Source organism: Myxine glutinosa, chromosome 2 (genome assembly GCF_964187855.1).
Source record: "Myxine glutinosa chromosome 2, kmMyxGlut1.1, whole genome shotgun sequence".
In the NCBI taxonomy this organism is placed as follows: domain Eukaryota; kingdom Metazoa; phylum Chordata; class Myxini; order Myxiniformes; family Myxinidae; genus Myxine; species Myxine glutinosa.
The window spans coordinates 141,422,448-141,448,733 of record NC_136262.1 but is presented as its reverse complement, the minus strand read 5'-3'; the positions used below and the strand labels follow the sequence as shown (position 1 = coordinate 141,448,733).

The 26,286-nt window shown below is 45.3% G+C and overlaps 1 protein-coding gene and 1 long non-coding RNA gene across 2 annotated transcripts in view; one reads left to right on the top strand and one right to left on the bottom strand.

The window, feature by feature from the left end:
- Window positions 1-4,882: 4,882 nt before the first annotated feature.
- Window positions 4,883-6,039, bottom strand: LOC144890663 (uncharacterized). The gene is made up of 2 exons (XR_013622390.1): window positions 5,928-6,039; window positions 4,883-5,337 (listed from the first exon to the last, which is right to left on the bottom strand). It is a non-coding gene; the product is annotated as an uncharacterized LOC144890663 (long non-coding RNA).
- Window positions 6,040-6,502: 463 nt separating this feature from the next.
- Window positions 6,503-26,286, top strand: part of LOC137421197 (voltage-dependent N-type calcium channel subunit alpha-1B) — a 394,582-nt gene continuing 374,798 nt past the window's right edge. The window contains exon 1 of the mRNA XM_078771756.1: window positions 6,503-6,776. The gene's annotated coding sequence lies outside the window, so the exon portion shown is untranslated. The remainder of the gene's footprint in view (window positions 6,777-26,286) is intronic.

The window sequence follows — 26,286 nt, the reverse complement described above, 5'->3', positions numbered from 1 at the left end:
CTTACCACCGGTTGGCAGCTTCTTGTGAGTCTTAGGTAGAGGAATGAAGCGAGTTAATTAGAATGCAATTGTTGTTCGTCTGATGAGCTGGTCATTATTAAAAGTGTCTGCATGTGGTGTAAAATATGGGCAACCAGGTAAATGGTGAATGGTGAATTTACATTGAGTTTAAGGATCACTAATGTCTCAAATGTGGTGGGACATATTACTCAGGTGGGAGAGGTAAAGGAATCGAATTTGAGCAGTGTTTGTGTCTGGAAAGAGAAGCCAAATTAAAGTGTCTAAATGTGCAATGTTTACCAACCTATACTGCCTGTGGATTTCAGGTTATGGAAGAGGGTGCTTGCGGCCTGTGTAATGGAAGGAGGAAGAAGAACCTCTCTTTAGCACTTCACAACGCATATACTCTGTATCCCTTATTTAAGGTTATGGAAGAGGGTGCTTGCGGCCTGTGTAATGGAAGGAGGAAGAAGAACCTCTCTTTAGTACTTCACAACGCATATCTCTGTATCCCTTTAGCACTGTATCCCTTATACTCTGTATCCCATTAAACCATGGCTGGAGGTATCTCAATACAAATCAGTAGCAACGATATAACTACCTCGGGAACCTACGTGTCATGGATGTTTGTTCACCCAGGAGCCGGTTCAGGGAACCATCACAATATTATATGCAAATACCTCTCGGACTCTTAACTGGAATGGTGACCATGAACAAGTGTGACACACTAGCACTTGATGCAAGGGTCCTGACCAACAGGGGGTGCCTGCCACATATCCACCCTGTTGAGGTACCCATTGCTTGTTAAGAACTTTAAGTTGTAGGCGGCGGCAAAGTGAATATTAACACAAAATGGGGAAAAGGGCTCAGTTGCAGTCTGTGAAAAACACAGAACCGCCCACATTAAGTGCTACACTGCAAACCGTAGCATCAGTCAACCTACATAAGCTTTAACAGCCGTTTTTGGCAGAATCATCATCTTACGTTGTGGGGGGAATCCGTTCCATACTGTTGATGGCCAGGGAGTCAGCAACAGGTCACTGGAGTGCGCTGATAACCCTTCCCAAACAAGGATTATCAAGCCTATATAGGCCGACTGATGCTGTGGCTATAGCAGTGTAGCAGCTAACACTGCATTAAACAGTGGGGGTTCTGAACATACTGCAACTGAGCCGGTTTGTCCATTAATGTTGCTGAAACAGGCAGTCATTAAGGTGAATTAAATGGAAAACAAAATACTACATTGGAGTCATCAGAAGGAACCCAAATAAGTACAGAGCAAAGATGGAGTCATCAGGAGGAACCTGGATAGAATTCGGGTTTCAGCCGCTACTCCACAACCCTCAAACCGATCCAGGCACAGCTAAGTGAACCTTCCAAAAAATCTCTACAAGAATTCACTTCTCCTTGGACAGATAGATGAAGAAAGAGAGAAAGAAAAAACAAGCAAGAATTAGAATGAATAAGAAGAAATGTGAAAAAGTAGGAAGAAATGTGAAAAACAAAGATCCCTAACTCCTAGCCCTAGCTCCTTCCCTTAACTCCGAGCCCTAAATCCTAGCCCTAACGCCTAGCCCTAGCTCCCTAACTCCTAGCCCTAGAAAGATGTTGGGAAGAACTCAGATAGATAGATTTCAGCATTACTTCCTCAGGTAAAAACGCAGCAACAGTTACAAGCTACCAGTGGTCCATCAGCAGGGAAGCAGAATCCACACAGCATCAGGACATGGTACAATTGTAATGAAATGGAAAACCAAATACTACATTGGAGTCATCAGAAGGAACCCGAATAAGCAAAGAGCAAAGATGGAGTCATCAGGAGGAACTTGGATTGGTCGGCTCGACAAATGATGAAGATCGGGGCGTGGTCTGCCGGCCACGATAGTTTCCACGCCCCTCGTCCCACTCTGGGGGTGTGGCCTTGTTTCTTAGTCGGTTGGTGGGGCGGGGTTTACTTTCCGATTGTAATGTCCGGGTCTATGTCGGAATTATGTCGGTTGTCGTGGTTTAATGGAGCGCTCATTTGCATGGCTGACCAAGTGTATGTAAAAACATAAGGGAAAATCACAGGAGGCAATTACATACTGGGAATTATCCTTAAGCCCTATTTAACTAACCATCCGTCCTTGTGGTGACACATGAACACTCTTAAGCTCACAATTTCCCTGCTTATCTAAACTGAACATCAAAAGAAACATAACTTTCATCTTTTGAAATGTGCAGCTTTACAAACACGTTTCTTCAATTGTAATGGCTGATTTATGTAACGGGAACTTCACTTCAATCATCTGGTTGATCAACAATGGCATGCTTGAGTGGTTCTGTATGGGGATCTTTCCCTTTATATAATGACCCTCATAATGAAATCCTTCAGTTCTCGTGGTTAGACATTCATTTACTGCTGTCTATATTCACTCCAGAGCAGGGGTTCTTAACCTGTGGTCCATGGACCCCTTTGGGGCTCTGGATGGGCTTCAGGGGGTCCGTGAACCAGGCACATAAAAATTATTTAAAATTTATTTTCGCCAGCTTTTTATAAAAAAAGTTTTATTTTTTGGTCTATGTACAGGATGTTAAGTACTTATTCTTGCTTACTGAAGACTAGTAGATCTGTAAGGTAGGTTGAAATGGGATGATACTGAGTGTACAGTCAGGTAACATACAGGGAGCAGAATATGAAGTTCTTCTCTACCACACAGAAGTTCGCTGGCTTTCCAGAGGACAAATCTTGAAGCGCTTCATGGAACTTAGGGCAGAAGTTTCACTTTTTTTGAGAGAAAAGGAAAGTCCACTCTCGGAACAGTTTGACAGGGTTAATTCAGGGTTTGGCTTATTTGGCGGATATTTTTGGCCATATGAATGTGGTAAGTCTTTCAATTCAAGGCCATGCAGTCACCATTATGGATTCTGCTGAAAACCTACAAGCTCTTTTGGGCAAGCTGCCACTGTGAAAGAGGAGATTGGAGGCAGCCAACTATGCAAACTTTCCAATGCTGGAGGAAGTGCTTCTGCAGGATGGAGTCGAGAGAGACAAGGCCCTGTCAATTTCTCTGCAGGCAGAAATGTGCAGACACCGGGAAACACTGCAGAACTCTTTCGAAGGTTACTTCTGCTCAGATGACCTTAAAGTTGAAACGTGGATTTGTAATCCTTTCCTTGCTGATATAAACTGTATTAATGATGCAAACCTTGCCAAAGATGACCTCATTGACCTGAGGACAAAGGAAATGATACGACATGAGTTCAACTCGAAGTCTTGGAGAATGTTGGTGCTCCTTGACACAAGCCTACCCTCGTCTGGCAAAGCGAGCTGTGGGAGCTCTGATTCCGTTTGCAACCACGTATCTTTGCGAGTCAGGAGTTTCAGCACTTGTTACCATCAAACCGAAAAGTAGAAATCGATTGGATGTCAAACATGACATGCGTGTTGCATTGTCAAAGACCACTCCCCAATTTCATCTTCTTATTGAAGCCAAACAACAACAGCCTTCTCACTGAAATGTACTTTTGAGCAGAATTGAAGCTTATTTTTTGTTTAATTTGCACAATTTGGATTTATAACATTTTATTCAGGGAATGGTCATTGATTTTTGCATGAAAAAAGTGAGATATGTTCTTTGTAAAGATTGTTTTTTTTATTCTGATTATGACGGTATGTGAAGGAAATAATTTTCCTGTGCAATAAAATGTATTCATTGTATCCAAAATTTTGTGTTTATGTGCTTATGTGCATTTTTCTGGGGAGGGTCCGTATCTTTCACCAGATTCTCAAAGGGGTGGATGACAAAAAAGGTAAAGAACCCCTGCTCTAGAGGCTTCTGGCAGGGAAAACAACAAGAAAATTCAGATGGCACACCTGACATCTGAACAACGTTTAAGGGCAATTGGGATGCTTGAGGCTGGTGTAAGCCAGAAAACAATTGCCCAACGTCTTGGTTGCTCACAGCCTGCAATTTCCAACCTGGGGAGGCATTCTTCCAGTTGAAACTGGAACTGTGAATGATGGTCTACGAAGAGGAAGACCATGGGTAACCACACCAAATCAAGACCGCTGGATTGTGCTGCTTCATCTTCGTGATCGTTTCCGCCCTGCGACGCAAACAGCTGCAGTGACAAAAGGTCGCCACAACAACCGCATCAGTGTCTCTACTGTGCGGAGGTGCTTGAGAAGTCGGGGCCTGGTGGCAAGACGTCCTTGCAGAGGTCCAGTGTTGAACGCAGTGCATCGGCGGAACAGAGTAAGATGGTATCTGCAGCATCGCTGCTGGACCCAGCAACAGTAGAGTGCAGTCTTGTTCAGCGATGAGTCCAGTCGTGTCATTGCGAGTCTGCGAGTGGACGTCTCAATTAGGAATTATAGTTTCTACCTCGGCTTTCATTTGATTTCCGTGCTTTATTCATTAAACCATTATTTGTTGCCTTTCATTTGTTGTATTGTTGATTTTCCTTGTCTTGTTTCTGTGTTTGTGGGTTCGAGGAATGAACCCCGTGGCTTTCATCCGTGTAGGTAGGAACTTTGGTCCGTCCCGCCCGCGCCAAAAAAAATACTGCCAATTTTCGACTTATTTGCCTCGGAGTTAAAGCAAACTGTTCGGCTATCTGCCATCCGTGATCTTAATCACCGGCAACACGACAATATAACAGAGGTAATTTTTTGAGTAAACTTTGTCTCCCACTAGTGGCCTTTTGTAAAGACTCGTCATCATCAGTGATATAACCATGCACTTCCACCGAGCTGGATTTATCACAGGGCAGAATGAGCAGTTGCCCAGGGGCCTCCACAAAAGTTTTGAAAAAAAGTTTTATTGTAGCGTTAAAGGTACAATGCAACAGCTGCTCTAGCACCTGGCTTAATGGGAGATGAAAGCGAAACTAAACCGTAGAATCTGAGTTCTGAGTTTATTTACAACATTTCATCTTGGTGTTTTACAGGCAGGAGGATTCATCAAAGTGTGTACCATCCCTCGGATGGACGTTAAACTGGCATTCACTCCTCGATTGTATCACACATTTATTTACAGCAATTGCGACTATTCCACAAGGAAGGAAAGTGGAAAATGAAAAATCTAGGTAAGGAGAAGTGAGAACGATTGTGATAGGATCATAGGATGACCGGTCAATCACTACCCAGGGGCCTCCACAGTCATGAATCAGGTACTGTCATTGCAGGCAGTTTGTTAGGGCAGGAAGATGACCAGGGTGCCGACCATGTACTCTTCGTATAGGGCACCGTGGGATTTTTAACCTCCACCAACGGCAACACCACCTGTGCTGCCAGTCAGGTCCTCGGGATAACTTCCTTCCAATGGACGGCTAACGGCACTGCAAATGAAACACCTGGATGACAGTTTACGGCTGGTTCGAGATTAAAACCCAAGCTAGACACCTCAAACACTATGTAGTGCACATACCTAAGATATCCTGCCTTATGATTATTAATTAATATTTCAGTGTGTAACAAATGGTAGAATATATGATAACTTACACACAGCACCTTTGCCCATTCATGTTCCATACATTCCCCTTCCCCTCTGCCTCCTTATCGAAAAAATCCTTTCTCTCCCAGAATCCGACTCCTTCCTTCCCATACAAAATATGAAGATGGAGCCTGATGCGACCAGTGCTATGAAATACTGACAAAGGTGACGTTTTAACTTGTAAACATGAAATGGATTCTCAAACGTTGTTGGATTGGTGACCCCACTCTCCCCATCCCCACCATTTAATAATTGGACCTCAACGATTCATGACTTTATGGTATCTTATCAATTAAGCCTTAAATTCCTGCTTTAACACTAGTTTATAATAACGAGGTATTACTGTAATGAGGTTTAGGTTTACACGAAAAAACAAAGTAAAAACGGTAAATAAATAAATAAAAGCTTTTCCAGTAATTATTTTCCTCACTCTCGACGACAATGACGTACAATGGTCGTGTCTGCGAGATATTCGCTCCTCGACGACACAGACGCCCATGTTCCACACACGATCGACTCAATATGTACATTTGCGCTGCTCACTGCGATCGTTGTAAATTTGCGTCTGACCGATCTGTATAATCGGTCTCCACGCAGACACCGCCTCAGCTTCCATAGAAGCGGCAACCGCCGAGGGACCGACAATTGCAATGACGTCACTTATCTTAGCGAGCATTAATTACAATAAAAATAATAATTAAAAAAATGCCAAGTGAGAGAGAAAGGAGGAAGGAACGACACATATAAATGGAGATAAATTAAATTTAAATGTGCACGGAACAAACAAAGGTAGAAATAATTAGAAATGGGTCGACAAAGACGTAGCTTTACAGACTTGCTTCGTCACCTGTTAAGGTTAAATAAATGTAGCAAATCGAAGGAAAACCCTTTTCAGTAGTCAGAGTGACAAAGATGCCTCGTCGCCGCAGTTTCAGCGTTTCCCGCCATTTTTCCTCGCGTGCCCCACAGCCCCACGGGCTGGCTGTGGGCTGGGTGGTGTCAGTCACGTCCGGGTTTCGGGCGTTGCGCGCACCAGCGGTTTTCCTCCGTCTGGGGCGGGTTTGCAGTCAAGTCGCGTTTAGATTTATGATGCCGGAGTCTAAGGCTGCGTTATCGACGATCGGGTAAGAGAACATGGCGGTTACTTTTGCGCCGTTATACGTGACGAAAAGACCCATATGTAGCGTGGCAAATGAAGAAGAGTGAGAAAGGTGCTGGCCATGTCGCGGGCAGGTGCGCTGATCCTGAGAGGAAAGGTGGAATAGGAGAGAGAGAGAGAGTAACTGAGACCCGAGGAAGGTAAGAGTAACCGAGACCCCAATGAACACATTTTCTTCATTATATTGGCCTAATAATAATATATAGCATACAGTGCAATATATAATATATATACATATAAAATCATGACGTAAAGCTACATTTATAAAGCCGTGTTTATAATTTCGTGTGACAATGTCGTCAATGTAAACGTGTATAATTGTTTAGAAAAAGCCTACTTTAAGGTGGGGCAAGACCCAGCCATTATTATATACATGACATCCTTTTGTTCAGCATCATGAACATTTCTCATTTGAAATTGCCCGATATTTATTTATTTATATATACAGTATTTACTGTACTGTCAACCAGAAAATTAAATAATTCTCTCTGGAAAGGTCATCTTTTAATGAAATTTGTTTTTCTCGTGATTGGGACAAAAATAATTTTGTAGGAGTGTGTTAAGGCTTGATGAATGTACCTGTTACCTGTTTGTCACTTTTAGCAATTATAAAATCTAAACATGTCATGTTGGGATTTTAAGACTAGAAATAATGCAATGGATCTCCTTTTCTACTTTGGAATTGCTCCAATTAAACCATTTTATTTTAAACCATAGTTTTGCCTCCTAAATACCGCCTGCTCTAAACCTCTTCGCAGCAACCTAAAAGGCGACCCTTTTAAAACTACTTCATATTAGCTAACACCATTGGTCCAACAAGATGGTGCAGGGATAGCGTGCTGACCTTTGACCTGATCACTAGTCTGGGGTTGATTCCTGACCCGACTATAAACTGTCAGATTGGTGCTCCACAGGCAGGGCATTGTACCAGAAGGTGCGCCCTCCCTTGGATGGACGTGTGACCCGTCAGATGGGTGTCCCGTCAGATGGGTGTCCCGTCGGATGGGTGTCCCGTCGGATGGGTGTCCCGTCGGATGGGTGTCCCGTCGGATGGGTGTCCCGTCGGATGGGTGTCCCGTCGGATGGGTGACCCATCGGATGGGTGTCCCTTCGGATGGGTGACCCGTCGGATGGGTGACCCGTCGGAAGGGTGACCCGTCGGATGGGTGACCCGTCGGATGGGTGTCCCGTCAGATGGGTGTCCCATCTACTAGCCTGAGCTTGTGGATGTTAAAGATCCCATTGGATATTTTGTGAAGAGCAGGTTAGTTATCGCCAGCGGCTGGCAGGATAGCCGAGAGGTACGCACACTCTCACCTCTAAGCTGTCTTGCGTGGGTTTGAATCTCGACCTAGCTATAAACTGTCATTCTTCATCCGAGTATTTCACGGTGGGATTATTGATCAATGTGTGTGCTGTCCCTTGGATGGATGTTAAACTGGCATTAGTTTGTGAATGTCTTAAGAGATCATGGTGTCCTGCGTGAAGAGAAAGCGAGTTTTCGCCGGCACCATGAACAAGTTCAACATTCGTGCCCTAATTTTAGTTGAACGTCAGGCCTGGTAAGCTGGTTCGTGAAAGACTTGGGCCAAGCTTCCCGTGGTTAACTCCACAAGAACGTGGAAAAATTGTGCCCCTTTCAAAAGCCGAAGTAGAGGTGAGTTATCACCAGCACCTGAACATGTTACAAATTCCTGTCTCAATTACCTTCGTTGACCTGACGTGCTGGTTCATGAAAGACTTCGACCAAAAACCTTCCCTGACTGACCCCACAAGAAGGGAATAATTGGGGTCATTAAAGAATTTGTAGTAGTACAGTAGATTATCTGCCAACATATACTTTGTTATCTGTTTTGTTACCTCTGCTACCAAAGGTGGATGGAGGTTATGTTTTCACCACTGTCTGGCAGTAGGCTGGGTGATGTGGCTTTACAGCTGTAGGCTTGACAACACACCCAACTCATCCACCAAATTTTGTCATAATCCGCCCAGAACGTTTTTAAATATTGTGTTCTACTTTCGAACTGTGACATTCGTGGGGGATACGTTCCTCGAAAATGCCGCGAATGTCAAATCCACGAATGTGGGGGCATTGTTTGAATTGGGTGTGAAAATTATTAATACCATTTTACTGCATGGTCTAGGCTCGTGGAGGAGCTATGACACAGAACAAATCAGGACACAACATAACAAAGGGAACAGTAGGAGAAAGGGTAAACCCCAACAGCAGGACAGAGGGAGAAAATACACAGAGACGGACAAACAAGGGACGCAGGTGATGATGAGGGGTAAGGGAGAACGCAAAAGGTGGACAAGATGAATAAATACATCCCCCATCCACTTTCGGTGGTGGAGATAACCAGGGAGAAAACCAGGACAACGGAATACCCGCCGCGACCCAGAAATGGGTCACGTGACCGATACACTCCTGGAAAGGCGGGAACATGACTGGCGTCTCTGTAGCAGCATGTTGTGATCTCCACAACTTTCCGACCCTGTCTGGCTGAGAGCTGAAACAGCCCGAGCTGGACTGGAAAATTGAACTGTGTCAAGGAATGGGGGCCACAGACCACAAACCAACAGAGGGCAGAAGACTGGAACCAAGGAACCCAAGCAGAACAGCAACCTCTCCAACTGCAAGGACTTGCGTTAACCCCCCTGGACTCTAACTGGAAAATGTGAACGGCCTTTTGTGGCATCCCTCCCTCATATCCGGGGCACACCTTTTGCACCAAAACCCACACCTTCGCGCCAAAACTTGTGTCTTTATGGTGTTGCGAGGTCGAATTCCCTGTCAAAGCACATTTATGACAGACTAGCAGGATACCCGTCTTTGATGGATTGGGTGTTGTAGGCTTTGTTACTCACTGATTGAATCAGGCTTGTTTTATGTGAGAACTTCTGTGTGTACTACATTATTGGTTTGTCCATCATATGCACATATGAACAAACTCGTTCCAGTCCTAACTCTGGAGCATCCGACATAAAGCCGGCCATGGGAAAAACATGGTTGATCTAGATTCTAGATAGAGCCCTACTTGGCGCAGCGTTTGGCTTTATGCCTTGTTTATCAACTTGGCGAATGACAGAGATACCGGGAATTGGAGCTGCCTGAATTCAAATGGACAGTCGCTGGGAATGAGTGGTATACGAGGAAAAAACACATTCTCTCCTGAGAACCCTCTGATTGAGATCCTAGCTTCTCTGAGATTTTTCAACAGCCGCTGCACAACCGACCGAGTTCCATTGCACAATTTTGGGGCATCCAGATTGCGAAGAAGCATGATTGGTGTACCAACTTTCAATTTCAGCTGATGAGGTGGCATGCCCAGAGGATGTAGCGAGTTTAGAAATTCGACAGGGTAGTGAAAGATTTGATCCATGTCGGGCACAGTGTCAATGGATTTATAGGCGACTTCTTCACTGGGCACATGTTCCAATAGTCGTTGATTCAGTATATGAACAACGTCAATTTGTAGGGCTTGTATTGTTGCACCCCCAATCCGTTGTGCCAACCAATCGGTGTCTCCCTAATTTTGTGAAAAATTAGGAAACGCGCTCTTTATCAAATCGTTCTCGGAACTCACCACTGCAGCTAGATTTTCGTGAAGGGAATGAGAACGTCACTGTTATCATCCTCGATTGTACCGTCACCAATGTTAAGCAGAAGTGTGGCAAACTGGTGTGCACTATGATCTCCTTTAAGTGCACATGCATATTGGTACAGAGGGTCATTTTTTCAACATCTCACCACAGCACTGACGATTTTACACTTGCAATGATTGGTGTTGGCTGGTGTTGGCTTCGGTGTTGCCAACACCTAAAAAAACCCTGGTGTTGGCTTAGGTGTTACCAACACCTAAAAAAAACCCTGGTGTTGGCTTAGCGGTTAGGGTGCCGGCTTAGGATCCTAAGATCCTGGGTTCGAATCCCGGTCGATCGCTGAATTAACGCCAGGGGGGTTGACTCAGCCTGCACTCAGTTGACTCAGGTTGACTCAGCCTGGTTGACTCAGCCTCCTTCCGAGGTCGGCAAATTGAGTACCAGCTTGCTGGGATGAATGATCACGGTGTGTACCCCGGTTTAGAATAGGTACACCGTATCCCTGCGCATTGTAAGAGGCGACTAAGGGTTGGCGTCAGGAAGGGCATCCGGCCATAAAAAAACATTGCCTCAAAACAGGGAACCATGATTGTCATGGGGCCCGCAATGCGAACCCCCGCTCTAGCGGGGAAAATGGCCTTAAAACGATCATTCATTCAATGATTTGATCGGCTTAAGTACCCCGCCAAATTTTGGGCAAACTTTGGCTGAAATCACCAGCAAGAAGAATTGTCACTGTTCCCATGGGTGAACTGTTTTGCCGACTATCTTGGAGAGTTTGTTGAAAAAGTTTGCAGACTGGTGTGTCACCTTTTGTGAGAATTCTCAACAGAGCCAGTGGTTCAGGGGGACAATCAAACTTGAATTACCGAAGGAGCAGCACATTGAGAGTGGTTCGTCCTTCCATTTTTGGGCACAACAATGCCAACATATTACTGACATAGGGCCTATGTCGAATTGCGCAGTTATTTCAGGTCCGATTCAGGTCGATTATTTTTCGCAGCCAGATGCAGTGAATAGCGATGGTGGCTAGGACCTCCATTGGCATCACAATGCACATCCATGCATTGTGCATTATTCCTGTTTCGTGCTAACACAGCATCGTTCGGTTATGCGTTTAAAACTGATTTGATGGGGTGGGATTGCAAGATGGGGGGAGGGTGGGGGGTGGGGTGGGAGTGGTGTGGCCATGGTTAAGGTACCTACTGGGATGTGGAGACGGAGAATGACACATAATGTGGACGGCTCTGTGATGAGCGGGTGGGCGGCGCTGTGAGGTGGACCGAGGTGGTACGTTGATCGAGGCACCGGGAAATTCTGTGGCATCGACCCTGATGGCAGACATCAGTCCAGGCAATGAAGGTGGGAGTAAAGTGATCGGGGTGGGATGCTGTGTGACTCATGCATGGTCCAGACTCTTGGGCAAGCTGCACAGCACATCCCAGGGTGGAGGGGCCTTCATTAAAACAGGAGGAGGTGATAAAGAGGGGGCATAGGGAAACGATGGAACATTTTGTGTTGATAAAAAGAAGAAAAATATCTCAAACAAAGATTCACAGGCCTCCTATAGGGGAAACCCTATGTCTGTGCGGCCCCTTTGAGCAGCATGTAAGTGAACTTGTAAAAAATAATGAATGCACCTTCTCAAGCGAGGAAAAACATCACCATGCAAAGAGACATGATTATGCAAGAAACTGTAAAGGTGTTAACTGTCTCACCACCATCAAAGACAATAATCCAGAGAAGAAAACTTCAAATGGAAACCTGGAGCATTGAGGAGAAGGAGATAATCCTTCAATGCAAGATGTATTTCATATAAGGGTAGAAGGTAAGGGTGAAACGGTTCAGAGACCAGCTGAAAAAAACGAAACTGGCCACTAACTAGGGTGAAGAGAGACACCCTTGATAAGTTTAAGATCTTTTCGACAATTAAAATATATCTAGATTAAGATAGAATGGAAGAGATTACATCTAGGGCAAGGTAACAAATAGCAAGTGATATTAGAGTGAGGGGAGCTATGTGATCACTTGAGGGTGAAGACAGGGATGGCAGCGATTTGGCCAAGATGGCACGAGAGGAAGTTTTGGCTGTGCAACGAGACGGGGGACGCAAACCCCAGAGCCTGCCCAAAGACGATGGAGAAAGATTGTGGCAAAAAAAATAATGACTGTGTCCCCATAAAAGAGGGGCTAGACTGGTTCAGAGACAAGGCCGAGGTGACTCAGGCACAGACGAAGGGGAGAAGAATGGAAAAGGTGGATGGTGATGGGCAGAAAGACAAGGGAGAGTAACAAAATGAGGAAAAAGATGAGGGTGAAGATGACAAAGAGCAGCATAAACTGGAAGAAGAGATAGTCAACAAAACAGAATGAGATGAAATTGATAAAACTCAGAGAAAGACCAAAACTTCATTGCATATAAATGGACAAAAATCTCAGTGAGGAGAACCAACCATTCAATTTGAAAGATGATTTCAAAATCCTCCACCTTGAAGGAAATCAATGTCGTGTGTTTCATAGTGGCACCATTCATTCAAGAAAACGTAATGGACAATCACCACCAGGAGAAGAAAAATAGGACCGCAGGTTCTGAAGCTCACCTGGATCAGGAGCAACAGTCACTCAAATCCCCCACAGACACCCTCAGACCCTGATATTTTTAATACCGTGAACAAGCTTTGGTACATCATGGGCGATGAAAGTTGTGATCAAGTTTCATTGAAATTGTTTGTGTAGTTTCGGAGAAGAGAACAAATACTTATTTTGAGCGGGGCCAAACCCCCCGCAGACCTCCTTAGGCGTTGATTTTTTTAAAAATGTATTTTTAATGTCGTGAACAAACATTGGTACATTACAGGTGATGAAGGTTGTGGGCAGCTTTCATCAAAATCGTGTTTGTAGTTTTGGAGAAGAGAGAAAATACCTATTTTGAGGGGGGTGGGGGGGGGGGGGTCAAAAACACCCCTGGAATTCCCCTTAATGAGTGCAGATTTTGATGTGTTCAATACACCTTTGTTAGGCATCAGATATGCAGCTTGTGGCCAAGTTTCATCAAAATCATGTGTGTAGTTTTGGAGAAGAGAGGAAATACCTATTTTTTTTTGGGGGGGGGGGGGGTGTCAAACCCCCTCCCCCATCCACCCCATTAATGAGTGCAGATTTTGATGCGGTCAATACATCTTTGTTAGACATCAGATATGAAGCTTGTGGCCAAGTTTCATCCAAATTGTCTGTTTGGTTCAAGCGATAATGACTGAAGTTTTTACAGACTCACTCACTCACTCACTCACTCACTCACTTACCTACGGACGTTTCTCGATCGCATAAGCTCACCGGACTAAAGTCCAGGTGAGCTAAAATAAGAGGCCCTACAAAGAGAAACCAAATTCCACCATGGAGACAGATTAGAGACACAAAGAGAGCAACTGCGGAAAGAAGTAGGACAAATACAACAGTTCATGAAAGGAAACACACCCAAAACTAAAAAAGAGAATCCAAAGAATAAAAAATAAATACAAAATCGAACACTTTGAGTGTTTGGGTGCTGAAAACAAACCCAAAATAGAAATGATAGCAAGGAAGATAAAAAAAGTATGGAGAAGGAAACAACAGAAGAGAACAAAAGCACATGTTTGAAAGTAACCCGAAGAGATTTTACCGTGAATTGGGGAAACGAAAGCAGAATGTGTCAACTCCCCCTGAAAAAGAAAAGCTGGAAAAATTCTGGAAAGGAATTTTTGAAGATCTAAAATAACATACCAAGAAAGCAGAATGGATCTCAAACTTGGAAAAGAAGAAGCAACATCTCGAGGAAATGCCCCCAGTGATTATTGATGAAGAGAAAATTAAAAAACAAATTCAAAAAATGCCAAACTTCAAAAGCCCAGGCCCAGATGGCATTCCAAATTTTTGGCTAAAACCTCACGATGCTCTTCACAATCACTATGCCAGGATATTTAACAAACTGATCCAAGAGGAAAAGGCAGTGGATGAGTGGCTCATAGAAGGGAACACCTTTCTCATCCCAAAATCTGAGGAAACCCAACTTCCCCACAAATACCGGCCAATAACATACAAACTGCTGACAAGAATCATCACAAAAATGATGTACAGTACCATCATCTATCACAGCAAAGAGGTTTAGAGTCAGAGCAACATCCAAAGAAATAGGAATGGTGACACATCTACTATTCATGGATGATTTAAAGCTTTTTTTTTTTTTTTTTTTTTTTTTTTTTTTTTTTGGTATACAAGATCAAGGCTCGTGAAAGAGCTAACATTAATCACACAAAAAGTCAAACCGACACACAAAACACAAAATAAGGGGAGCGGTAGACAAGATGGGGAGAGAGGGGGAAGGACGGACACAAACACAACATTTGAGAGCAAGGACATCGAGAGAACTGTGGGAGGGATAGGGCTTGGGGGGAGAGGTATAAAACATATGGACACTGCAAGGACTTCCAGGAAAGAAGTTGGAATTTCAAAAAAGTGTATCTGGGGTGAAAATTAGCAGGGGTAGAAAAGATCAAGGTTTTGGATGGGGGAAGATAAGAGATGGTGGTGAACAGCTGTTTTAAAGACCTGGAGGGAGGAGACCATCAATGGAGGAGCTGGAGGGAGGAGCAAAAATTTTAAAGACCTTTTCGCACTAAATGATGAAAAACTTACAGAAAAACTAAAAATAGGAAAACGGTTCTCCGAGGATATTCAAATGGCATTTGGACTAGACAAGTGCGCCAAGTGCACATTTGTACAAGGCAAATCAACAAAAACAGACAACATAAAAATTCACCTTGAAACAACAATATAGCAGATGGAAATCGAAGCATCGTACAAATACCTCGGAGTAGAAGACGGCCACCAAACATGTCACAAACAAATGCGCAAAACAATCATCAAAGAATACGTACGTAGAACGAAGCTGATCCTGAAAACATACCTCTCCCTAAGAAACAAAATCAAAGCCATAAACCAGCTCACAGTACCAGTGTTCCAATATAGCTGCGGAATAATAAACTCACCTGCTCTCTGGATGCAAAAAAACTATTATCAGAACAACTTTACACAAAATGGCACAACAAAGTATGCACAGTGATTCATTGGTATATCTGCAAAAAGTTAAACATTCCAGTACCAGAAAACTAATGGAAACACGAACCAAGGGCAATCATTGAAAATGATGACGTCATGCTCATGTACGACCTGATGATTCCACTGAGCGTGAACATAGAAAACAAAGCGTTGAGTCCGGACATTGTACTCAGCAACAAAAAGGAAAAGACAGCATTGATGATTGAGATATCAGTACCCATCGATTTTGGCCTAAATAACGCAGAAATCAAGAAAATAACCAAATACCAGGACCTCAAAAATGAGGTCAAGAGATCTTGTAAGCTGAAGAGCATCAAAATTGTACCAGTGATAGTTGGAACAACAGGAATGACGAAGAAGAACCTCACTGAGATTTTGAAAACCATCCCCAAGAATATTACCACAAATGAACTACAACTGGAAGCAATCCAGGGTGTGGTGACGATCCTGAAAAGAGCCCTTGGAACAAAACTCTGAAAAAGTAGAACAGCTTGGTCCATGAACTGTGATCCCTTACCGAAGAGGAGCTGGATACTTTGGGTCCTAGGTGGACTCAGTTCCACCTCCAGAAACCCACAAATGAAAACAATTTCAAATGGAGACCAACGACACACACACACACACACACACACACACACACACACACACACACACACACACACACACACACACACACACACACACACACACACACACACACACACACACACACATACATACATACACACACACACACACCATGCAAGCAAATGACTGATTTTCCGACTATCTGGATCATCAGCTGGGCACCTATTTTCATGAAGGTTTCAATCCCTGAAAACCCAATTGACAACATAATGTAAATTTATCAAAAACGAATTTAGTACAAACGTGTACAGTGGTAATAAAAAATAATTTGGATGCGAAAGATGGTGGACATTTACACAGCAGTTTGTACAGATAATAGTTGGAAGCACCTAACTACAAAACAACACAACAACAGGCATTTTAAAGGCCATTTTCCCTGCAAGAGCGGGCCCTGCGGTCCCCGTGACAATCTTCTCCATTTTGCCCTATTTTCTGCATCTCCCCTTGTTAACCCCCTTGCCCGCATTTCTTCTTCGACCATCTTTAGCCAACTCTTTCTCGGTCTTCCCCGTCCTCTACTTCCTTCCACATTCATTTCCATCACTCTTCTCAACCAGTCACTTTCATCCTTCCTCAACACGTGACCAAACCATCTCAAACTGTTTCTCTTCACAGCATCCATCACAGGCTCTATTCCCATCATCTTTCGCAATTCATCATTTGTCTTCCTCTCTCTCAACGATACTCCACACATCATGTACGACCATTCGCATTTCCACCCTTTCCAGCCTTCGTTGCTGCTCTACGTTCATTACCCATGTCTCGCTCCCATAAATCATAACACTTCTCACACATGCAGCATACACCTTTCCCTTCAGCTTCAACGACACTCGCCTCCTCGTCAGCACACCACTCAGTTCCCGAAACCTCTTCCATGCACATCTCACTCTAGCAACCGTTGCCGAGTCTGATCCACCTTCTCCATTCAGCATGTCTCCTAGGTAACAAAATGTTTTCACACCTTCCAGCTTCACGCCGTCTCCAAGATCCAACTCAACATTTCCTCCATCTGCAGCTCCCTCTGTGCACACCTTACACTTGAATGTAGCTGCCACACTGGTTAATGACCCTCTCAAACCACTACATTTTTGATGAACCCACTCAGCGCACATTGTACATTGAATTGAGTTCACTCCGACACCCTTCCTGCACAAAGCACATGGCCACTTCCCAGTTCTTTCCACCTCACCACATGCTTTACCACTTGCCATCACCTTTGTTTTTCCGATATTCACCTTCAGACCTTTTGTCTCATACATTCCTTCCACTTGTTCATCTTCTCCTTCAGTCCATCCATACTTTCTGCAATCAACACCAGATCATCTGCATACAACAACTCCCACGGTAAACCCTCCTTTACGTTCCGAGCCAGCACCTCCATCACAGCTACAAATAGTAGTGGACTTAGTACCGACCCCTGTTGCACTCCCACCTTCACCTCAAACTCACCACTGTTCCCGTCCTTCGTCCTTACAGTTAGGTTGAAGCACCTAACTAAAATTGTAGTAAAAGGTTGGACGTATTGCTACAGTACTAAATGAGTTTCTGAATAATGCAAATGAAATAAGATAGGATTCACCCTTACTGTAATAGACAAAGTGGAATGAATGTTTACCTTTCCCTGAATATTTTTATGCCTCCGTTGATGAAGTCGCCGGAGGCATTATGTTTTCAGGTTGTCCGTCCGTCCATCCATCCATGATCGGTTTTCGTTACTGCAATAACTTGAGAACGGCTGAAGGGATCTCAGTCAAACTTGGTGCAGTTATGTATAATGAGGTAAAGATGAACTGTTTAGAGTTTGGGGTCACGAAGTCAAAGGCCAAAGGTCAGAGGTCATGTTTGGTAAAAAAAAAATCCTGTTTCCACGATAACTTGTGAACCAGTGATGAGATTCTGACCAAATTTAGTACACTTATGTACAATGATGTAAAGATGAACTGATTAGATTTTGAGGTGAAGAGGTCAAAGGTCAAAGCCTGTAATATGTTTATAGCTTGAGAACGGCTGAAGTGATCGAAATAAAACTTGGTACAAATATGTATAATGATGTAAATATTAATTGATTACATTTTGGGGGCAAAGGTCAAAGGTCAAAGTGCGTAATAGGTCTATAACTTGAGAACGGCTGAAGTGATCTAATTCAAACTTGGTGCAGGTATGTATAATGATGTAAAGATTAACTGATTATAATTTGGGCCCAAGAGGTCAAAGGACAAAGTCTGTTATAGGTCTATAACTTCAGAACTCATTCTTTACTTCAGAACACTTCAGAACACTCACTTCAGAACACTCACTTCAGGTCTCAAACTCATTTTGCAAAAAATGTTCGTTTCCCATGAATCGTACACTTTTCAAAATCCAATCTCACCCCTCCCCTCCAAATCCTCCCCATCACCCATCCCTTTCAAATCTCCCCCCTTGCCCCTTCCCTCCCCTCCCTCCTAAACTCCCCCCACACCCCTCCCCTCCGAGACTCTCCCTCGCTCTTCCCCTCCTAGACTCCCCTCTCACCCCTCCTCCTCAAAGCATCCTCCCTGCTTCTTCCCCCTTCCAACTTTCACCTTCATCTCCCCCAACCTTCTGCCTCGCTCTTCCCCCTCCTCAAATAGCGCCTCACTGTGCCTCACCCAATCTCCATCAAACCTTTTGTCCGCCCCATTCTTCCCTTTCTCCAAGCTATTCTGAAATCTCTGACACACCTTCAACAGCTCTCCCTACCTCTTCCTCCTTTTCCACATCTTACCCTACCCCTCCCCCCTCCCCTGTTCTGTACCCGATGCTCCCCCTTCCTCTTCATTAACGGTATGGACCTCAAACATCCGGGGCCTTCGGTCAAACTTGACTGATCTCTCCATACAGGTTGCTTCTGACAAACCAGATGTGATCTGCTTAACAGAAACTTTCCTCCTTTATGATGTCTCTGATTCCTTAGTATCTCTCCCGGGTTACTCCCTCCTCCGGTATGATAGACCTGAGCCTCGTCCTGGAGGTGGGGTTGCTATCTTTATCAAAAACTCTCTTCCTCACTCGCCCTGCACTGCCCTCTCTCCACCTCACCCCCAGGAATACCTTTGGCTACGGCTTCCCCTTCGCTCCCACCTTTTGTTCATATGTGTGTTGTACCGTCCTCCAAACAGTGATGACTCCATCTACATCTCGCTGTCTGATAATATGGACCAACTTCTATCTACTCATCCCAACTCTCTCTTCCTCATATGTGGTGATTTCAATTGTCACCATGCCAGTTGGCTGGGTGTGGGTCCCTCTCTCACCAGCCATGGCTCCTCAGCAAAGGACTTCTGCGACTCACTGGGACTGACACAATCTGTCAATTTCCCGACCCGGATCTCAGTCAACGGAGCATCTTCTCTTCTGGACTTGGTTATAACTAACTTCCCTGAAAATGTCTGTTGCTCTTCTTCTGCTCCAATCGGCTCATCTGATCATGTGCTTGTCAAAGTGGACATCTCTCTGACCATTCTCAGAGAGCCTCCTCAGCGTCGACGAGTCTGGCATTTCACTCAGGCCAACTGGCATGGTCTTCAAGCAGCCATCAATCATCTGGAGTGGTCTCCCATCTCTACCGCCTCTGACATCAACTCATCCTGGGAATTCTTTCAAAGTAAATTGCTCTCTCTCATGCACAGATTTATCCCATCTCGTCTTCAGTTGTCATACCCTTCCTCCCGTCCATGATACACGGAATCTTGTGGTGAGGCTGTTGCCCTGAAACAACTTGCTTTCGTCTCCTGGAAAGCAAATCCAACGGAAGGAAATCTCATTTCCTTTCACAAAGCCCGAAACAAGTGTGTGTCCACCCTCAGGAGAGCCAGGAAACAATATCTCACCGTTCTCAAGACCGAACTCTCTTATCTGTCTCCCTCTTCCAAATCCTGGTGGCGTCTGGTCAAATCTGTTTCTGGTGTTTGTTCCCCCTCCATCCCCTCCCTCACCTCAAACGGCTTAACGGCTGACTCCGCACGTGAAAAAGCTGAATGCCTCAACTCTGTGTTTGCCTCTAAATCTTGTGTCCCAAACCCATCCCTCTCTGTACCCACCGTACCCAGTCGTACCCAGCTGCTCCTGGACTCTGTGTCCTTTCCTCCTGACAAGGTGGAGAACTTTCTGTCAACCCTCGACTCTGATTCTGCAACTGGTCCTGACGGCATCAGCCCACGGGTCCTAAAATCATGTTCTTCCGCTCTTTCACTCCCTCTCTCTGTTCTCTTCACCCTCTCTTTTGCTCAAGGTCATCTGCCATCTGCTTGGAAATCAGCCAACATCACCGCTTTGCACAAAAAAGGTGCAAAAACAGATCCTAGCAACTACAGACCAATCAGCCTTCTCCCAATTATCAGCAAAGTCATGGAATCCATCATTGCTTCAGATATGAAATCTTTCCTCTTCTCCAATGGCTTGATCTCTGACCATCAATTTGGTTTCAGACCTGGTCACTCTACTCTGGACATGCTGCTTCTGCTTTCTCAACAATGGATGGAGGTCCTCAACACCAAACAGGAAATTAGAGCTGTCTCCCTTGACATTTCACGTGCCTTCGATACGGTCTGGCACCCTGCTCTGCTCACCAAACTCTCCTCCTTTGGTATCCATGGAAATATCCACGCATGGCTGGCGGACTTCCTCTCTGGTCGTAGTCAACGTGTGGCCCTGAATGGGTTTCTCTCATCTCCTCTTCCTGTTCAGGCTGGAGTTCCCCAAGGTAGTGTTCTGGGCCCTGTGCTTTTTCTGGTCTTCATCAATGATCTCTCTGACTCCCTTGAAAATCCTCTCTATCTCTTTGCTGACGACTCTACTCTCTGTCGCTCCATTCCTCATCCCTCAGATCGGCAGTCTGCAGCCTCCTCACTCTCTGCAGACCTGGACAAAATCACAGACTGGGCAAACAAATGGAACATGTCTTTCAATCCTGATCAATCTCACTCTTACGATGTCTCTCCGAAAAGACCGACTGGACAACCCTCCCATCCACTTTCTGAATAATCCTCTCCAAGAAGTTCTGTCACTCAAGCTTTTGGGTCTCACTATTTGCCATGATCTTTCCTGGGAAAACCACATTTCAAATCTGGCCTCCAAAGCCAGTCGCCGACTGGGCATCCTCCGTCGTGCGAAGTCCTTCCTTGGCACACCTGAGCTCCTCACCACATACAAGGCTTTCATCCGCAGCTCTATGGAATACTGCTCTCCCCTCTAGTCTGGTGCTCCTGCCTCACACCTAGCTCGTCTTCACTCTGTTGAAACCAAAGCGTTCAGAATCATTGGAATCTCCCGCGATGAAGCTAACTCCAAGGGCCTTTCACTCACTCACCGCAGGCAGGTTGGTGGTCTTTCCGTCTTCTACCGACTCCTCTCTGGCCTTGCCCCCCCAGCTCTCTCTGGGCTCTGTCCCCCAAATATTCCTACAGGTCGCACAAGATCTGCCTGCAACCCTCTTATGGTTAAACTGCCAAAATCAAGACTTTCTGCTCACCTTCACTCCTTCATTCCTCTTTTCTCCCGCCTCTGGAACAAACTCCCTCACTCTCTTCAATCCCACTCCACCCTCCAGGTCTTTAAAACAGCTGTTCACCACCATCTCTTATCCTCCCCCATCCAAAACCTTGAACTTTTCTACCCCCGCTAATTTCGGTCCCCTTGTGTTTTATACCGCTCCCCCCCCTCCCCCTTCCCACGCCTCCTCCCCCCAAGCCCTCTCCCTCCCACACTTCTCCCTGCTCTCAAATGTTGTGGTTGTGTGCTTCCCGTTCTCTCCCCATCTTGTCTTCCGCTCCCTCTTTTTGTATATTTTGTTTGTCTGGTTGATTTGTTTGTGAAATAAATGTTAGCTCTTCCACGAGCCTCGATTCAGTATACAAAACAAAACAAACAAAAAAAAAACAAAAAAAAAAAAACAGCTGAAGGGATTTGAATTAAATCTTGGTACAGGTATGCATAATGATGTAAACATGAACTGATGAAATTTTGAGGTCAAAGGTCAGAGATCATGTGATTTAGGAATGTGATAACTTGAGAACAGCTGAATGGATTTAAATCAAACTTGGTACAAGTATTGTAATGATGTAATAATGTGGGCAGAGGCACATCAGTCGACCTTGTGCCGTCGAAGAGTGCCGTTATAGTTTCTTCATGGGTCAACGTCAAAGCACTTCCGGGTCACACAAAAACATCCTACAAACTACAGACTTGGCATTTAATATGGAATATATATTTTTTCTTGACTTGGGTTTACTTTCTTAACTCAGTATATCAATCTGGTGAGTTTCTTTCACACTTTGGTGATTTATTTGTTAAAAGAACCATGTCACTGATTGTCTGTCGCAGTAAGAAGTCAACAACAGGATTATATCACAGGTGGCGTGGCAAAATGTACGGACAGGTGCATTTGATGATTGGATTCACAGTCGGGTATACAAGGGTTGTTGCGTTCTGTATTAGTGGAAAACAACTGCTGCACGTCTCCAAAAGTTATTGCCGCTTCCTCTGGAGATGGTCTGTCAACTCGACAATGCTGTTTGGCATGGAGTGGTGGCTTTACGAAATTACGGCATGAAACAGCGTGCTATTGCTCGGCAGTATGGCATCACTCAAGGTCAGGTGTCATAGATCCTGAAACGAAATGCTCAGAGGGGTGTCCCTACTCCAATACCGAGGCCAAGACGTTCCTGCAGAACCACAAGGGGGGATGATCGCCAGCTGCACCGGTAAGTCCGCAATGGCCGTACCAAGTCAGCTAATCGGCTTAGGGCTGAGTGGCAGCAACTGACAAATGTGCCTGTATCCAGAAGGCTAGTCAACCAACGACTGGTTCAAGCAGGCTATCATGCCAGGCATCCCCTGAGAAAGCCACGCCTGACCAGACAACACCGCCAGCGCCGATTGCAGTGGGCCAGAGAGCACCGTCATTGGCAGCCAGGACACTGGAATCACGTGATCTTCAGTGAAGTGTCCAGATTTTTGATCTATCGTCAAGATGGACGCGTCCGACTGCGCAGACAAGTGCATGAAGCCTACAACAAAGATTGTATAGTGCCAAGAGTCCAAGCTGGAGGTGGTGGGGTGACCGTTTGGGCTGCTTTTCATGCAGGGGGCAAAACTGGCCTGGTTGTTCTGAATGGAAACCTGAACCAGTTCAAGTACAGGGCCATTCTGGAAGAAACATTGCTTCCATTTGCTCATGCAGCCTTTCGAGGAAACTTTGTCTTCCAAGATGACAATGCACGGCCTCATCGTGCTCGCATGATCCAACACTTTCTTGCTGACCATGGTGTAGAACATATGGAGTGGCCTGCCATGTCCCCGGATATGAATCCAATAGAGAACTTGTGGGCAGAATTAACGTGTCAAATCGACCACTTGGACCAGCAGCCGACCTCTGTGCGTGAATTGTAGCAGACTATTGTCACTGCATGGCAAGCGATTCCTGTCCAAACCTTGGCAAATCTCGTGAACAGCATGCCTCGACGTGTACGTGCTCTCCTGAATGCTCGTGGGGTTTACACGAAATACTGAACTGTAATTTTACTGTCCGTAATCCCAGTCGTAATTTAACTTTTGTTTTTGTAAAAAATTTTTTTGGCTAATGTGCAAAATAAAGAGATACTTCTGGAAAACGTACAGAAGTTTAACACAGTACTGTCCATGAATTGAGTCCGATATCAGTTTACATCACTTTCAAGGATCAATTTATTTGTTTCGAAATGTCAAATGTGGTTTTTGTTTCTTTTAAAGGTCACATTAACAAAATCTAGAATAATTTCAACATAATACCGATGAACTTTTGGTTCTAAGACATCTTGAAAAGTAAGTTCACCCCCACAAAAAAAAATTCCATATTAAATGCCAAGTCTGTCGATCAATGTGACTGTGTTGCCAATATGCCTCTGCATAGTCACACAATGGGTCGATGCCCTCGTTCACTGTCCTAAAAATAAACAAGTTCGATTTAAAATCCCTTCAGCTGTTTTCAAGTATCACATTTTCACCAGCCATGACAGGTTTAACATCGATCGGTGAAGCGGTTTTAGAGAAGGGTGTTTTTTTTTAAAATATCGGCTTTCAATTAATATGGCTGCCATACCACATGTCATATGACCTTAAAAATGTACACTCTGCATATGTATGGGTAGGTGATGGCGTTTGTGAAGTTTCGTGTTGATCAGATAAGGTTCGTTTTTCTATCCAAGATGGCTGCCAAACCATGTGACCTACGAAATCATCATTTTCAAACTATATGCAACAGTGGTGTTCGATGATATTTGTAAATTTTTGCATCGATAGGGTCAGCGGTTTCAGAGATATAATTATTTAATATTTTCCTTCAATCCAATATGGCTGCTGCAACATGTGACCAGTGATGTTTTCGCGATCATCTTTTAATCGCAATGCCCAGTCAATGACACACGTAAAGTTTCAAGTCAGGGGCGGAGGCATGAAAATGACTGTGCCATTTATTTCAGTTATAACAACAAAACATGATCCGTCCAATAAAACAGTGGAATGAACATTTACCTTTCCCTGAACAATTTTCCTTCACGGGTCAACGCCAATGCACCTCCGGGTCACGTGAGCACCCTCAATTGTCTCTCGATAACGTCCTTCAAATGTCCGAAATGGACACTTTTCGCCAATATCCTCAAATATCCTGTTTTTCCTCAAGTTTCCTCAAGCTTCCTCATCCTCAAGTTTCCTCATCCTCAAGTTTCCCTCACGGTCCCCCTGTACTGTCTTTCCCTCGCAGTCCCCCTGTGCTGTGTTCCTGGATGTCTTTTTGTTGAATGTGTTTTAATGAATGTTTCCCCCTGTACTGTCTTTCCCTCGTGGCCCCCCTGTACTGTCTTTCCCTCGCGGTCCCCCTGTACTGTCTTTCCCTCGCGGTCCCCCTGTACTGTCTTTCCCTCGCGGTCCCCCTGTACTGTCTTTCCCTCGCGGTCCCCCTGTGCTGTCTTTCCCTCGCGGCCCCTCTGTACTGTCTTTCCCTCGCGGTCCCCCTGTACTGTCTTTCCCTCGCAGTCCCCCTGTGCTGTGTTCCTGGATGTCTTTTTGTTGAATGTGTTTTAATGAATGTTTCCCCCTGTACTGTCTTTCTCTCGTGGCCCCGCTGTACTGTCTTTCCCTTGCGGTCCCCCTGTACTGTCTTTCCCTCACGGTCCCCCTGTACTGTCTTTCCCTCGCGGTCCCCCTGTACTGTCTTTCCCTCGCGGTCCCCCTGTACTGTCTTTCCCTCGCGGTCCCCCTGTACTGTCTTTCCCTCGCGGTCCCCCTGTACTGTCTTTCCCTCGCGGTCCCCCTGTACTGTCTTTCCCTCGCGGTCCCCCTGTGCTGTCTTTCCCTCGCGGCCCCTCTGTACTGTCTTTCCCTCGCGGTCCCCCTGTACTGTCTTTCCCTCGCAGTCCCCCTGTGCTGTGTTCCTGGATGTCTTTTTGTTGAATGTGTTTTAATGAATGTTTCCCCCTGTACTGTCTTTCTCTCGTGGCCCCCCTGTACTGTCTTTCCCTTGCGGTCCCCCTGTACTGTCTTTCCCTCACGGTCCCCCTGTACTGTCTTTCCCTCGCGGTCCCCCTGTACTGTCTTTCCCTCGCGGTCCCCCTGTACTGTCTTTCCCTCGCGGTCCCCCTGTACTGTCTTTCCCTCGCGGTCCCCCTGTACTGTCTTTCCCTCGCGGTCCCCCTGTACTGTCTTTCCCTCGCGGTCCCCCTGTGCTGTCTTTCCCTCGCGGCCCCTCTGTACTGTCCTTCCCTCGCGGTCCCCCTGTACTGTCTTTCCCTCGCGGTCCACCTGTACTGTCTTTCCCTCGTGGTCCCCCTGTACTGTGTTCCTGGATGTCTTTTTGTTGAATGTGTTTTAATGAATGTTTCCCCCTGTGCTGTCTTTCCCTCGCGGTTGTCAGCTCTTTCACGAGCCTCGATTCAGTATAAAAAAAATAAAAATAATAAAAATAATAATAACTAGAACTGCCACTTTAAAACTGCTGGCAGTGATGACAGGTTTACTCGCACCCACTTTTGATGCAACCCCACTGTTGATACAACCCCACTTTTGATACAACCCCACTTGTGATACAACCCCACTTTCATTGGACATGCTTTGACACAACCCCCTTGGATACAACCCCGACACACACACACACACACACACCACACACACACACACACACACACACACACACACACACACACATCCCCCCTACCCCCTCCCACACACACACCCACACCCCTCCCCCCACATGCACACCCCTCCACACACACACACACACACACACCAACCCCCCCCCCTCCACATACACAAACACACCCCACCCCCAACACA